Source organism: Apodemus sylvaticus, chromosome 18 (genome assembly GCF_947179515.1).
Source record: "Apodemus sylvaticus chromosome 18, mApoSyl1.1, whole genome shotgun sequence".
NCBI classification, from domain to species: Eukaryota; Metazoa; Chordata; class Mammalia; order Rodentia; family Muridae; genus Apodemus; species Apodemus sylvaticus.
This window is the reverse complement of record NC_067489.1, coordinates 65,687,919-65,704,624: the sequence shown is the minus strand read 5'-3', so window position 1 is coordinate 65,704,624 and position 16,706 is coordinate 65,687,919. Positions and strand designations below refer to the sequence as shown.

The 16,706-nt window shown below is 42.0% G+C and overlaps 1 protein-coding gene and 1 non-coding gene across 9 annotated transcripts in view; one reads left to right on the top strand and one right to left on the bottom strand.

Annotated features, from left to right (window-relative positions):
* Psd3 (pleckstrin and Sec7 domain containing 3) overlaps positions 1-16,706 on the top strand; it is a 528,621-nt gene that overhangs the window by 198,372 nt on the left and 313,543 nt on the right. The gene's annotated exons all lie outside the window — the stretch shown is intronic.
* LOC127669084 (small nucleolar RNA SNORA17) lies at positions 12,081-12,212 on the bottom strand. The gene has a single exon (XR_007974290.1). It is a non-coding gene; the product is annotated as a small nucleolar RNA SNORA17 (small nucleolar RNA).

Genomic DNA, 16,706 nt, shown 5'->3' with positions numbered 1-16,706 from the left:
TCACAGCTGGGCAGGTGTTGTAGCTACCTGGTCCTGGAAAGTCCTGCTTCTTTGGAAGCAGAGACAAGGGAGCTCCAGTTCTAGCTGATTACGCAGACAAGCTAGCATCAGTGAGTTCCTCATTCAGTGAGAAACCGTGCCTCAGTAAGTGAGAGTAGAGAGGAATCAATGAAGAAACCTACTATCAAGTTAGGGCTTCCACCTCCCTGCCCCGCACATCTGCACACATATATGTACGTGCATATTCACATATGTATGCCACACATGCGCAAGGAAAAGTGACAAGTCTTAATGCCATTTTGAACTTTTGTAACACTAATAATTTATTATTTATCCTAGAAACTACTTGGCCATTCCTTTCCTCCATTTGCAATTTTTTTTCCTCTGAACTATGCTCTATAATAGGAATTCTTGTGCAGGATAAGATTCATGAAAGGAACTAATCAGTGGTTTTAGTTTTTCAGTGTTTTCTAATCAGTGGTACTAGTTTCTAAATGTTTTGATGGACTCTCCTTTTGGAGTAAATTTGAGGAAAAGATACTAGTGGGCAATGTTGACGGTTTTTATTTAGTTATTGCTAGACAGGTATATATAAGATCCCACTAAGGTTTGTAAGTGAGAATTAATAGCAGGGAACCCTGTGAGGCTCTGGTATGTGCATGAGACAGGTTTTAAGGGAAATTTTAGTTTTAGAAGGAGAAATCAAGAGGGAACGTTTTTTCATGGTAATAGGCCTGACTACACTTGGTGTCCATGCCTATTCTTCCAGTGATCATGGCATGCTGTGGTTCCATTGGTGGTCTGATATAACTTTTAATCTTTATATATATTTACTTTGCCTGTAAGATAGCTATGATAAGAGAAAATAGAAACATGATAATAGTTTGATGTAAAAAGATGTCATATTTAGATTTGGCTGTCAACTTGACACAAACAAGAGTCACTTGGGAAAAGAGAACATCAGTTGAGGGAGTGCCCCCAGAAGAGCAACCTGTGGACATTTCTGTGGGACATTTTCTTGATTGCTAACTGATGCAAGGCCCCATCCCACTGTGGGAAGTACCATCCTAGGCAGGAGGGCCTCAGTTCTGTAAGAAAGGTAGATAAGCGAGCAGGAAGAGGCCAGGGGGAATATGACAGTGAGTAGTGTTTCTCTGTGGTCTCTGCTTTCAGCTCTTGCCTTGAGTTCATGCCCTGGGTGCCCTTGATGGTGGACCTGTAAGGCACAGTCAACCTTTTCCTCCCCAAGATGCTCTTGCAATCATGGTGATTAGATTTTCCCAGCAACTACAGCAGAAGGTTACCTTCTGAGCATAGTCCCTGACTTATATTGTGTGTAATCAAGCATAATGGTTTGAAACACAATTTTTTTTTAAATCTAAAAAGAATAGTTAGGAGGCCATGGATGATATAGAGGCACCAGGTTGATAGTTTATGTGGAATAACTCCAAGTCTTTTGAATGTATTCTTAGCTATATTTTTAGTGAAAGAGGACAGACATATCAGTAGGGGTGCCTTAACAACTCAGTTTGCAGTTTGGCTTCTTTTTACTAAAAGAAAAAAGCAACTACCTATTATGTGTTTGTATTATTGTATATTCCCGCATTGAGGCAAACACCAAATTCCCAACATCATTAAATTTGTTTGTTTGTTTATTTATTTATTTATTTATTTATTTGGACACAGTGACTGTTTGCATACAGGCCAGATGACAACTTGCAGGAGTCAGTTTTTCAACCCTGTGGGCCTCAGGATTGGGTTCAGATCTTCAGGTTTAGAATCACAGAGCCATTTTAGGGACCCTACTATATTTAATGTTAGAAATAAGTGAAAAGGAGTCCATGATGTTCATGACGAGATTTTAAGAATCACAGTCGACCTAAGTTCATTTTAAATATAAATTATTTATAAGGTGAATGTCATTGTTATAAGTTTAATATGGCCTTATCAGGAAAGCAAGTCAGTTACTAGAGGAGTTCAGACCTGGCTAAATGGAATGCATGCTGTGGAGTGGAAGGAGTGTGTACTGCTGACTATTACTTGGGAATCCTTCTGTTAGATAGTATGATTTTGTTATGGTATTTGCTAAGAAGAAATAAAATGCTTGTACAGTTATTTTAAAGACTTCTGTATGAGAATATTCATAACTCTAAGGTATGGTTTATTTTAAAGAAAAATTATTCTAATTTGTGTGTGTGTGTGTGTGTGTGTCTGTCTGTCTGTCTGTCTGTCTTTGGACATGAACTGCAGGTGCCTGCAGAGGTGGGAGGCAGAGGCAGGGGCAACAGATCCTAAAGGAGCTAGAGTTACGGGACGTTGTGAGTGGGCCCTGGAAACTGAACTTGATTGCAGTGCAAGAGCAATACTCGCTCTCGTCTGCCGAGATCTCTCTCTAGTTCCCTGGTCTGCTGCTTATGCCTTCAGATAGTTACAAGTACAGCTTCTGTTCTTCCCTTTTGTTTGACTGTCGATTCTTAAATATTGACTTGACTAATTACAAACAGCCATTTCTTAGTTTGTGTTTAGCGAGTTTATCCTTCAAATTTAACTGAATTTTCTGTTTTGCTGAATTTATGTACTTTTCATTAGCGTCGTAAAATGTTTATTACATTTCTCTTTGACTTCTAAGGGTTGACCTTTTTTGTACTTTAAAATTTTATATTTTTTGTAAACACCCCCATAACCATATTCAATTGTCCTTAAATGTTAATCTTAGAACTCTGAAGAGGAATGAGTTAAGATGTTAATCAGAATATAAAATTACTTTCTATCATTTTATCTTTAACCTCGCTGATGTGGATTGAACCTAGGGCCTCTTGCATGTTGGACAGTCACCCTTCTACTGTGCAGTGTTTCTGGTCCCATCTCCTATTCCTAGTCAGATTATGCTGTGAGCTTTGTCTCTATGCGTACATTAACTCCTGCATAATTAACTTCCAGTTATTTGCCTAGCCTGATTTTTGTGTTTTTGTCTTTGTTCTTGGGTTGGGGGATTGGATTTGCTGTGATGCTATAGTAGAGTGTTTGCCTAGCATGTTTGAGGCCCTGGGATTGATCCTGACATTCAAAACAGAAAGAGACAAAATATAGCAAATTGGAGACACACTGTATAGAACTAGAGTTCTTATTTTGTGGCTTAGGACCCATTGAGGTTTAAATGTCTTGAATATAGAATGGACTAATATTTTTGCTCTTTATTTTGTTGTTCTTCTTAAAGTCTTTCTTTAAGGATTATTTATTTGGGATTCATGGGATTCCTGGCTTGGAAATTTGGAAGGGAAATGTACATGAAATGTAGGGAAAAGATCTGCAATAAATTTGAAAGGAATCATCTTTCTACGAATGGGTCAAGAGCCATCCTTAAGTATGCTTGCCATTGGCTGTGCGCTGTTTGGAGACCAGAAGTCAAATGCCTTCAATCTTTTGCTTTTTGAGACTGCATCTATCTCTGGTATCTAAGGCTGCCCAGTTAAGGTAGACTGGGTGACCAGAGATCTTCTCAACTGCACTGGGATTACAAGTGTATATTATTATGCTTAGCCGTTTCTGAGGGTTAGTGGGGTGCTAGGGATTGTCTTTAGGTAGCCATGGCCCGTATTCTGGCTTCATATAGTATATGTAAGACAAAAATTGATAGAAACTTTAAAGTTAGATTTTATTAGACACTGTCTTTTTATGCCTGAGGACACTGAAAGTATCTTGGCAAAGATTCGCCTTTCAAGCACAGGACACTTGTATTTGCTGTGATGCCGTATACACTCTTCCTCACTCCACACTGGAGTTGGTCATGACCTTGGTGATCTCATAAGCTTTGAAGGAAGCAGTGACTTCCTGCTAGAGAGTCTTCTGAGAACCTTGGGAGGAGAGGATGCTGGCAAAACGCCCGAGATCAGAATTGAGCTCAGCCTACCTAAGTTATTTCTGTCATTTCAGTTTTTGCTGTATCTCCCTTTCCAGGCCATAATGTAATGACTGAAAGAGTTCCAGCGATGCTGGCTTCTTCCTGTCAGGGTTCCAACACTAATGGTGACTGGAAGCGACAGAAAGTGAATTAGCCTCTAGTTATTTGTCAAGGCTGCTTTCCCCTTGGCTGCATTTCCCCGAGTTGAGTTAGTGTCTCACATTTGAATAGCCACCCTTCTTCTCTGTATGAGTGTTACTCTCTGTCTGAGGTGTGCTCAGAATATGTGCTCCAGGAAGTGGTAAGTCATTGCTTACTGAATTTGAATGAGCTAGGCTTAATGAGTTTGATAGGGGAAATAACTCTTGGTTCCCCTATGTCATTTTAATGACAAGATCCATAACTGGGCCTTCGGTTGCATGAAACAGTGATAAAGCAGCACCCATCAGCTTTGAGCTGTGCTTTCAGCTGAATGTGCCCGAGAAGATAGGCGGTAGGAAGAATAAAGCTCAAAATCCACTTGCTTATATCTGCTAATTATCAGTTCTATTATTAACAATCATTTTTAGGGCATGCCATATATACATATATATATGGCATGGAAATCTTGCCAAAATAACCTCAGGATTTTATATAATATTAATTGAAACAGAAAATACTAAAATGACAAGAATGTATTAAAGCTATTGGTAATATAAGTATTTTTCTTACCTGGTTTTACTTATGTGTTTAGGCCTCTGTTGTCTATAAACCTCCCATGTACCCCTTTCATTCACTTGACTACTATGATCCAGAGATTATTGGTGATGCCTATTTCTTTAGTATAGCCATATATTTTTTACTATTTGAAAAATGTTTCATGGACCAACAGCATCAGTATTGCTATTTTTTTTTAGCAGTATTGCTAGAAAGTTTGTTAATATGCAGCCATAGGTTCTACCCCAGACCTGTTGAATCATGACTAGAATTTCAGCAACATCTGCAAGCGCGTGGAAACAGTCTGAGGTCCTTCATTTTCCTCAGTCTCTGTCCATGTTTATTCTGAGCTAGCCCAGCTCTCCTTTTCTGAAGGTGCACTGTACTTTTCCAGTGGCCAGCCTTTCCTGGAACGGCACTGCTCTCCCAGAAATCCCTTCTCTCTAACTGCCTTCTCACTTTCCTTTCCCTGTTCCTTACACTTAGTTTGTTAGATGCCTAAAATGCACTAAGAGCTGGCTTGAGATTAAAACATGCATGAAGATAGTTCATGGCCACCGCTGGCCGGACACTCTGGAGGACAGTTTGGAAACATAAAGACTCGAGCCTTACATGTGTGTTTTCTTTGATTTTATCATTCCACTTGCAGGGATTTTCTTAAGCTAACAGTCAGAACAGAATGTAAAGAAATACACGAAAGGCAGAACACTGCAACGTTACTAATAATAGCAAAAATCTAATAAGTTGCCCATGGCAAAGTTATTTAAGAAAGTAATATGTACATGCAATAATAAGCAACAATATGTCGACATTAAAAATGATGTTATTATAATAAACAGTTACTGAATTTCAATGAAACAAATATGTAAGCTAAGTTATTGATGTGTGTGTGTGTATAAACTAAGTAATTTCAAAACATAAATGCAGCATCAGGTACTTTCAGTGGTCTAGGCTTTGTTTTGGTATCTTTTCTTATCCATAAAACACATGTAACTGTACTGTGAAAAATAAAAGTAATATTAGAAAAAGTATAAAGAAAAAGAAAAGTAATATAAAAAATATGCATGCACAAAGTTAGTTGTACTGGCTAGTTCTGTGTGTCAACTTGACACAGGCTGGAGTTATCACAGAGAAAGGAGCTTCAGTTGGGGAAGTGCCTCCATGAGATCCAGCTGTGGGGCATTTTCTCAATTAGTGATCAAGCGGGGAGGGCCCCTTGTGGGTGGTGTATCACCTTTGGGCTGGTAGTCTTGGGTTCTATAAGAGAGCAGGCTGAGAAAGGCAGGGGAAGCAAGCCAGTAAGAAACATCCCTCCATGGCCTCTGCATCAGCTCCTGCTTCCTGACCTGCTTGAGTTTCAGTCCTGACTTCCTTTAGTGATGAACTGCAACGTAGAAGTGTAAGCTCAATAAACCCTTTCCTCCTCAACTTGCTTCTTGGTCATGATGTTTGTGCAGGAATAGAAACTCTGACTAAGACATTAGTTTTCCATGTGAGTGACTGAGACAGTGAGGAAGGACATTCCAGATTATAAATAGTATGTGAGGTGAGAAGAGAGGCAGGGCTTTGGGCATCTGAGGAAGCAAGGAGAGACATAGGGGAAAGGTGTCCGTCCGAGATAAAGTGTCAGAGGTGGGTACCCGCTGTGACAATGGTTTGAGGACTTCATCTTGGACATAGAAACAGTTGGGAGATCTCAATGTGGAAAAGGCAGGCTTTAGAAATTCTCAAGGATGGGGAAGATCATCTCACCATATGATCTCAGAGGTTCAGGTCTGCAGTGATGGGGTCATGAATCAGAGATGGAGATGGACAGAGGGAGCATAGTGACCACTGTGGCTGGGTACCCGATTATCCCTGGAGTAAAAGACTGTGTCAGAGAGGTAGTAGAGTGATGGAACTGACATTCTAGAAGATTGGTTAGAAGTGGGAGAGAGAAGACAGTATCTAGAATGAGTTCTAGATTCATGTGCATGTGCTAGGACTGTAGTAAAAGGAGTGTAGAGAGCCTGCCCTTAGAAGTTTCATTCTCAGTGGCTTTAGTAACCTATGGTTGACCACAGTCTGAAAACATTAAGTGGAACGTAATAGATATAAAGTATTCATAAGTTTAAATTATATGCTATTTGAGTGCCAAGATAAAATTTTGTGTTATGCCCCCCTATCCTGCTTGGTGTGTGAATAAGAATTTTCATAATGGGTTCTCTGTCAGGTCATCTATTACTGCTCCCAAAGAGAAGTGGAGTGGTTTGGCCTTCGGAATTAATTCTTTTTTGTAGTTCGTCTGTCTTATCCAAGAATATGAGAGGAAGTGATGGAAATAAACTGTGTTCTTTGGCTCCGGCTCTTTTGTGACATTGTAGACAGGGTTTGCCACTCTTTAGCCTGGGCTCCAGAATGAAGGTAGTGAGCTGATTTGTAGCCATCTTGCTCTGGAGCAAAGCCATGGTTGTCTCACAGCAGTCTCAGTAACGGAGCAGTAAGTACGCATTCAGCGAAAGCCACTAGTGTTGGAGGCTAGTTACGAAGTGCGGTGGCAGCTGACCCATACTGCTGTCCCCTACTTGACGCCTCCATTGTCTGCAAGCTCCCGGAGGACCTGTGGTAGTTATCTTCTTTGTCACCGGTTCAATATAACCTGATGTCATTTACAACGATGATCCAGTTCATTTAACTTGGGATGTGTGGGAAGGTTAATTCTGTTGTATTAGAGCAGTGTCTTCTCACAGTGTGATCCTTGAGACAGCTTTATTAGAATCATTATGGAATTTTCCAGAAATAGATTTCTTGATTCCCACTGGAGGGTGAAGGCCCAATCAATTCTTAGATGCTCTTAAGTTGGGAACTATTAGACTCAAAATTACATATCATGATTTTATTTTTTCAGTCTACACTGACATTAGTATAACATTTTGGTATAAAAGCATTGCTATGAATCAAATGGCTTTACTTGCAGTTTTTTTTTCCAGACCAGACCATTTTTGCGATATGGTAGGATGGGTGGATGGGTGGATGGGTGGATGGCTGGATGGCTGGATGGCTGGATGGCTACATGGGTGGATGGGTGGATGGGTGGATAGGTGGATGGATAGATGGGTTGTGGATGGGTGAATGGGTGGATGGGTAGATGAGTGGATGGGTGGATGGGTGGGTGGGTGGATGGTTGGATGGATAGATGGGTTGTGGATGGGTGGATGGGTAGATGGGTGGATGGGTGGATGGGTGGATGGGTGGATGGATAGATGGGTTGTGGATGGGTGGATACTTACATGCCCTACATTGCTTGTGTCTGGGTTAGGGAACAAATATTGGTCAGTTACTGGTGAGGAAATTTTAGCTATATTTGATTGAGGATTGTATAAGGCTGATTGCACGTATAAAGATCCAGTGTTTAGTTGGTACCTGTATCAGTCAGGGTTCTCTAGAATCACAGAACGTATAGGTAACCTCTATATAGTAAGGGACAGCAGCTGTGGATAGAAGTCCAAGGATCTAGCAGTTTCTCAGTCCCACAAGGCAAGCAGGCAAAGAAGAGAGTAAATCTTCCTTCTTCCAATGTCCTTATGTAGGTCTCCAGCAGAGAGTGTGGCCCAGATTAAAGGCATGTACCACCATGCCTTTAATTCCAGATGACCTTGAGCTCCAGAGATCTCCTTGTCTTCTGGAATTCTTAGCCACTATGCCTCAAGATCTCCATGCCAAGATCCAGGTCAAAAACTTGTATCTCTTAGCCTCCAGATTAGGATCACAGGTGAACCTTCCAATTCTGGATTGTAACTCATTCCAGATACAGTCAAGTTGACAACCAGGAATAGCTGCTATGGGACCCTTTCTCCATACTCTGTTCTCGAGGTCTTGTTCTTAGAGGTTAAAGTTCACTTACGTAACTAACACATGAGCACACTAAAAATTCAGTACATTACTGATAAAGTCAAGGTTTTATTTGTACTCTTCCTGAATCTTAGGCCCTCACTATCTACTAGGATTTTAATGTTCTAGTTTCTTTTTTCCTGTTCCTTCCCCTCCAGAGCCAGAGCCTCAGCAGAGTGTGTGTATACATATGAATAGTTAGGAAATAACAAAAATGTCAAAAATTGCTCATATCTAAGACCTCGTGGGGGTCTTTTGAAAAAAGTATAAGGTAATAATATCTTGGATTTTTTTTAAAAGTATTGTCTACTTTTGTCATTCTGAAAAAGAAATCTGCCTTCTGAATTGTGACTATGTTGGCTGTGTTATTGTTCTCCATATAATAGAATTATACCTCAAAAGATGCCACATCCCTTACAGGTCTAATTAATTTGCTCTTGTCATAAGCTAATTTTGTTCTCATCTCCCTAAAGCACATTAAGTGTTTGTAATTAGATTCATATCAAGAATCTTTGTTTACAAGTTAATAGAAGCTATCAATTTCATTTAGCCATATTTTATTATAATGGGTTATCAATACAATTTGTAGGAAATTTTTATACTTTGCGTGGATTTCCAAAGTTCATTTATAATCCAATTATTTGAAGCTCTGCTTTTATTTTTCTCTGACGTAAGTCACGTTCCTCATTTCTGTCACCTACAAATATTAAGAACTCTCAAGAAGATTTGGTAAAAATATGTTCTTTGAAACACATCTGTCTTAGTTATTGCTGTGATAAAAACACCATGACCAAAGCAACTTGGCAAAGAAAAGGTTTATTTGACTTATACTTCCATATCGTTGTTCATCAGTGAAGAAAGCTGGGACAGGAACTCACACAGGGTAGGAACCTGGAGTGAGGAGCTGATACAAAAGCCACGAAGGGGTACTGTTTACTGGCTTGCTTCCTGTGCCCTGCTCAAAGTGCTTTTTTGATAGACCCTAGAACCACCAGCTACAATAGGCTGGGCCCTTTCCATCAATCACTAATTAACAAAATGTCCTGCAGGCTTGCTCACAGCCTCATCTTATGGCATTTTGTTAATTGATGTTCCTTTCTCTCAGATGACTTTAGATTGTGTCAAGTTGACATAAAACTCTCTAGCACAGTATCCTCAGTAAAACATGATGCCTTTTGTCTTAGTCAGGGTTTCTATTCCTGCACAAACATCATGACCAAGAAGCAAGTTGGGGAGGAAAGGGTTTATTGAGCTTACACTTCCACACAGCTGTTCATCACTAAAGGAAGTCAGGACTGGAACTCAAGCAGGTCAGGAAGCAGGAACTGATGTAGAGGCCATGGAGGGATGTTTCTTACTGGCTTGCTTCCCCTGGCTTACTCAGCTGCTCTCTTATAGAACCCAAGAGCACCAACCCAAAGGTGGAACCACCCACAAGGGGCCCTCCCCACTTGATCACTAATTGAGAAAATGCCCCACAGCTGGATCTCATGGAGGCACTTCCCAACTGAAGCTCCTTTCTCTGTGATAACTCCAACCTGTGTCAAATTGACACATGAAACTAGACAGTACACCTTTTAAAAAAAATCTAAATCTGGGAAGTGTAATTTACCACATTGTGTGTGTTCTAGCCATAGATGCACAGGTGAAATGAATAAACCTCCATTCCCAGATCTGCAGAGTCAGGTTGGCAGGGGTTGGGGTGAGGGTGAAGTTGACTGTATATTTTATAAAAGTGATGAGTTATTTATTCTATTGTTCTGAATGTTGAATGTTTAAGAGCATTCACAGTTTGCATTTACATTTTGTTCTTTAGTACCACAGTCTGTTGAAAATTCACGGTGAGAATAACTTGTCTTTGGGAGCAAGGGATGCTTCTCCAGTGTTGTTACATCTATTGCCTTGGATGGTTCCAAAGCAATTTTATCTCTAACTGTTGTTATTACTAACAACACAAATTTAAAGCCATTGATAAAAACAATGAACAACTTTAAGATACTCAGAATAAGTAGGAAATGCTAACTTATCCAAACCTGTTCCCAGGTGCTTTGTGGTTGTAGCTTGTTCTGTGGAGGTGGATATCGCTTCAAAGGGACTTTGCTCTTTGTCCTCAGCTTCTCTGCTGTCTCTCAGGACTGTTAGAGCCTTTGGTTTTATAACACAAGGAGCTCCAGAATGAATAGGTACAGCGCAGACTTCAGCACTCCTGGGAAGTAGCCTGAGGCGCTCGGGCACAGTACAAGTTCTCTGATCCTGGAGAGTTGAGTGCAGTCATGACCCAGGTGGTTCGTGGGGTGCATTTCCCCACACGCTCCCCACATAGTGTGCTCAGTGCATAGCAGCACTGCCCCAGGATGCTGTGCTCTTGTTTTGTTTTCTCAGGTGTGAGTCACAGCTCAGCTCTGGGCCCCCTTGTTTCTGAGGGTGAAGCAGATGCCTTCTCAAAGCCTCAGGGAACAGCATGCACTCCTGAAGTGGTGACTGGACAAATGGAGTCTGAAACTTTTAAAGAAGGTTCTTGAAAGAATCATTTGCTTAGAAAAGTTACACTTTATTGGAAATTAGGGACAAATCAAATGCTTGCAGTGTTGTGAGGGAGTGAAATCAGCCAGGTATACATAGAAAAAAAAATATTGTACATTCTCACTTTTATGTGAAACCAAAACCAACTGAACTAATAAAAGTAGGCATCAGAATGGGAATTAAAAGGGAGGGTGTTGAGAATACGGCAAAAGAGTCAACTCCCTCTCCCATGTTACCCACCTTCCAGTCTTGCAACTGCCCCCTCCAACATAGAAAAAAATCTTGTGGTGGAAGTGTGGTGTGTTACAATGTGTCCCAAAGTATGCCTTTTTCCCTTCCTTCTTTGCTTGCAAATGTTCATTGCAATGATTCCCCTGGTCTGGTACGAGGCTTCTGGCTTCTGCCAGTCTGTCAGTCCTGGAGCCTCACTAGGACTCCTCTCGGATATCCTGTAGCTGACTTGTGCCATGGAGGTCCTGTAGTTTTGGTTCTGTAGGACTGGTCCCTTCATACACTCCAACAGGTCATCGATGGGGTAGATGTTGGGTGGGCCAATTCAAGGCCCTTGATCTGGGCTTGGCAGGTGTCTGAGCTGTCAGCCCTTGGACTCTCCCCTTTCAGGCCCTTGGGGCTGGCACAGCAGCAGCCCCTGCTACCAGAGGCAGCTCTACCCTGCTGCCCCAGCAAGGTGCAGGGCCTGCTGTCCCAGCTGCTGCAGCAGGTTCCGGGGATAGGGCCAGCTCTCCTGCCCTAATGACCCCAGGGCCAGCTTTCCTGCCTGCTGTAGGCAGAAAGGGGGTGGGTCTGGGCTTATCTGTCCTATGCCCATGACACTCCACAGCTGGCAAGTGGCAGGGCCAGTTCTTTTCATGTGCATGGCTGCTCACCACGCCCTCCATCCCTACCCCACCCCCAGGGTCAGCTCTGCTGTGCTGCCCAAGTGAGGTGCAGGGCCCACTCTCCTGAGTGCTGTAGCTGCTGAGGACCAGGGCCAGCTCTCTGGTTCCCTCCTACCACGTGGGGCTGTTTCACTCTCCAGCTTGCTTCCTGGCCTGGGAGCCCATCTGGGCCTTCCTGGCGCAGCATTGTCTCACTTTGGCTACTAATCATTCAGATGGTCAAAGGTCAGAATGCTCAACTTAGACATAGCCTTTCTCCTTTCTGCCACCTACTGACGCACATGTGACACAGCAGCCTTACCTGCAATGCTTCTAGGGGCAGGGTATTTTTGTTTTTGTTTTTTTTAATTTAAGGACGAAATCTCAAAGATGGGTGGGAAGGGATGAGAAGGTGAAGAAGCGGAGGAGTTGGAGGATCAGGGTGTGTCCATGGTTTTAAAATAAATTGACTAAAATTCTCAAAGAACAATTAAAGATATCATTAAAATTCTAAAGACACAATTCAGGATGTATTTCTTCTTAACAGGCATTTTGTTTCATAGAAGTTTAATTTGTGACTTACAATGAATGGCTTGTATCTGAGTATTTGTTTCAAGTTGTACTTTGTGTCTCTGTCCAGCCGAAGCCATACACTTGGTGGGAGCTGCTTGGCGCTCAAGGTGGAGTCACCATTTCAAAGCCCTTTAAATAGCGAAGGCCTTTGGAAGTCAGGATTTTAGTCGTTTTGTCTCGACTGTCTTCAGTCTTTATAATGTGTTAACTGGCCATTAGGACTTGAAGCCTGGTATGCTAGCAATTTGTTATTGAACACCAGGCAATTAATACATCCTGCCTGGGGTGATTAGGGCTTTATCAACATGACAGATGCTGGGCGAGAGAAAGCCTCGTTTGTGTAAACACAGATTGGCTTAGAGATGTCTGGGAAGACCTGCCTGAGTAATGCAGCCCATTGTGGGCGATGCCACCACTGGGCGCGGCCTTTCGTTGTTTATAAAGCACTCTAAGCAGTCCCCTGAGCAGTGCTCCTCTCTGATCCAAGCCCCAGGTCTTGCTTGCCCAGTTCCCTTCATGATGGAGTATAAGCTGTAAGAGGAAATATGTTACTTTTGGTCATGGTGTTTATCACAGTAATAGCAAACTAAAATAATAAAAACTTACCAGTGCGGTTTGAAGAAATGATTTGATTGGTGAACTACTAATGTAACATTTAGTATTTAACAGGGGCACCCACAAAATCTATTTTACTATCTATATATTTTTAAAATAAAATTAGGATAAACAATTCATCTAGACCATGAATAATTACTGTTTACCTGAGACGTGGTATATGCTTTTTTTAGTTCATTTCTGTTTTCTGGACCTAATGTTCCTTTTTCTTGTCCCTCTTTGCCTCAGCTGTACAGAGGCTGTTCTATGAACTCTTACAGCAGTCTGTGCATACTGCTTGTTTTCAGTACCTTACCATTTCTTGTTTATAAAAGACTACACCGAGGAGCATTTGCAATGCTAGTCTAGTCTACGTGAATTTTCACAGGTTCTGATTCTGCGGTTCTGAGTTCCCTGGCTTTCCAGCACTCCTTGCTCAAGTGACTTAGCATCAGTCAGGAGTGCCCACTGCGTGTGGTGTGGACGGTTCTAGAATTCTTGTTGCCAACCAGGAGTCTAGTAAGCAAGTTCAGAATTTTAAGTGTATTTATTTTGATTTTCTAAAATGTGAATATTTCATTTGTCCTATTTGTGAATTTTAATGTATCAGTACATAGAACTAGAGCTTGAGGAAGGAAAAAAAAAAAAGTAAAAAGGTAAGCTTGGGCAGGCAAAGCCAGACAGGTGAAATAGAGACTTGACTCTCTGGGCCTGCTCATGTGCTGATCTAGGCCCACCCATCTGACATGACTAATTGTGAAATGGTGGGAAAAGCGGAGGAGGGGATATTGTGAGCTAATAGTATTTGGTTGTTAATTTTTTTTTAAAGCCTTTCTTTGAAGCTCCCCAGTTGGCTAGCTAGATACTTGCTGTTTTAGCCGAACAAGCTGTGAGGAAAACTTGGTCCTGTTATCTTGAATTTGCTTTATGATGGAAAGCTGTGTTTTAGATGAACGCTTAGCATCGTCCTCACTCCTAACATTTTGTACCACACTCCCGATAAACAAGTAAACAAATAGATAAATGAATAACAAATAAAGAAATGAATACACAAAGCAAGAAGAGGGTACTTTTGCGACCCTGTCTAATGTCTTCCAGGTTTAGAATTCTATCTAAGGCGGGCTCAGGTCCTTGCAGGAGGAATATAATCTTTTCTGATCTTCACCCTTGCCGGACGGTTGAAGCAGGTGTAAGCTGAGGTGCTCAGTGGAAGACGTGTCTGGGTCTGTGACAGGCTTGTTTTCATATTATTTCTACAAGTGTCCTTGCATGTTGATAGACAGCAGTGTGCCCCTGGGCTGTGTGCCGGAGCTTCCGCCTCCTCTCCCATTGGTGCACAGGCTCTGACTTTCACCTCCCTTGGGGGTGCGGCAGAGTGTCCATTTGTCCTTGGCCCAAGGGAGCTGCTTTCCGGAAATGGGCATAGTCAGTAGACAGCAGCTGGTAGGAAAATGAGAATGGCCCTCCAGGGGCTTTTACAAAGGGCGTGGCTACATTTTGTCTCTTTTGCTCAGCTGTTACAGAGACTGGCAGGCAAGCCAGCAGAAGGGCTAGGTGGGAGGCAGGATTGCCTCTTTTTGTACCCTCTTCTGACCCAGGGACCCCTTTCCTGCATTATCCTTTTCTTCTTATAGTCATCTCTTCAATCTTAGAAATGAAGCATTTAGCCTCTCACGTATTCTACTTTTCTGCCAGATGCTTTCAGCTTCTCTTGAGAGGCTTTGTGTCCCGACTCTATGTTGTTGCTGACTTTGGGAAGAGGCAGTGAGCCTATTGACTAGGGGAGAGTTAGTTGTAGGGATGGTTATCCCCTTCTTCCCAAAATCCAGAGTTTGTTTTTCTTGTTTACATGGAAGCACATGTATTTTTAGGGAAAAATGTGCATGAGTCTATCTCTATGTTTATTTCCAGGTCATTGGAGGAATGTATAGTAGACATTTTAAAAATGGCAACAGGAAGTTCTCATTAAAGTAGAAGAGCTTCAGGTTGTATTTGGATGCACTGTACCAACAAGGACATTATAGGATGGTGGATTTCATGTTAGTCTTGTGATTATTTCATTAATAATTCATTGGTTCTTGGAGTCAGCAGAAATGTGCTTACAGAAAATAAATGGTAACCATGGCTTTTGTTTACAGAATCGAAGCACCAACAAGTAGGGATGCTTGTGTTGCATGTGTGTGCGTATTTTTGTGTCAGCAGCAGTGTCTGTGGCTGCTGTAACAAGCTTTGCTTAAAACAATACAAGTTTATTTTCTTGCAGTTCTAGAGGCTACAAGGAGGATTAGCCTCTCTGTGTGCCAGCTTAGCAGGAGTTTCTCTAGAGATTCCAGAAGATAATGTTTCCTTGCATTCCAGATGTTCTGCTCTGCTTCTGCTCTGCTTCTGCTCTGCTCTGCTCACTGCTCTGCTCTGCTCACTGCTCTGTTCTGCTCTGCTCACTGCTCTGCTCACTGCTCTGCTCTGCTCACTGCTCTGCTTCTGCTCTGCTTCTGCTCTGTTCACTGCTCTGCTCTGCTCACTGCTCTGCTCTGCTCTGCTCTGCTCACTGCTCTGCTCTGCTCACTGCTCTGCTCACTGCTCTGCTCACTGCTCTGCTCTGCTCACTGCTCTGCTCAGCTCACTGCTCTGCTCTACTCTGCTCACTGCTCTGCTCTGCTCACTGCTCTGCCCTGCTCTCTGCTTTGCTGTCTGCTCTGCTCTCTGCTGTCTGCTCTGCTCACTACTCTGCTGTCTGCTCTGCTCCCTTTCCTTCATTTCAAAGCCAAGAACATTAGCATCTTTTCTGTGAGTCCCTTTTGGTGTTTTTTTGTTTTGTTTTGTTTTGTTTTGACAAAACTTGTGTCTGGTATCTTTCTTGCTTCCTCAGGACACCTGTCATTGCATTTAAGGCCCACTTGAATAATACAGGAGAGTCCTGCAACTTAATTTAATTGTGCCTGTACTCTTCTTCATGAGTTGAATGCATGACTCCCATTTCCCTTTCTCTGGTCTGTTCTTTGCTTTTCCCTAACGCTAACTCTAACCCTTAGATTATTTGCTTAAAAAGTATCATGGGCCTTCTCATACGTATGTGTTTGTAATTATATATATATATATATATATATATATATATATATATATATATATATATATAATTGTGTATATGTATGTGTGTGTATAAATAAATAAACATCCCCATTTTGTACTTTTAAAGGTTTTGGAAAACAGATGTGTCTGTTTATTTTTCCATCTTACCTTCAAATGGTCAAATGTCTCTTTGCGCTTGCTTACAATCTCCCCACTTTTGCTCTTATTATTTTGTTTGCTTGTTTGTTGCCTCTAATAAATCCTCAAAACTTGAGTGTATAAACAGAGATCAGCTGTGGTGGCTGGGGAGGTGCTGAGAGCCTGCAGGGATCAAACCCCTTCCTGGCTGGGCTTCCTGAGCTGCTTGCAGGTGGGATGCAATGACTTACCACCTCACCTAACTCCCTTTCTCTTCACACAACACCACCTTGCTCTCTGCAGAGTCCTGTAGGGATGCAGCTTCTCATCCTTTGCAGTTGTAGGTAAAAGGAAATGGCTGGGACTTAAATGTTCTGTCACCATGCTACAGTGAGAACAGAAGCTCTGGCCTGGGTGGAGACCTGACATTTCAGTCAAGGTCTGGCCTTGTCCTTTGGCCTAGG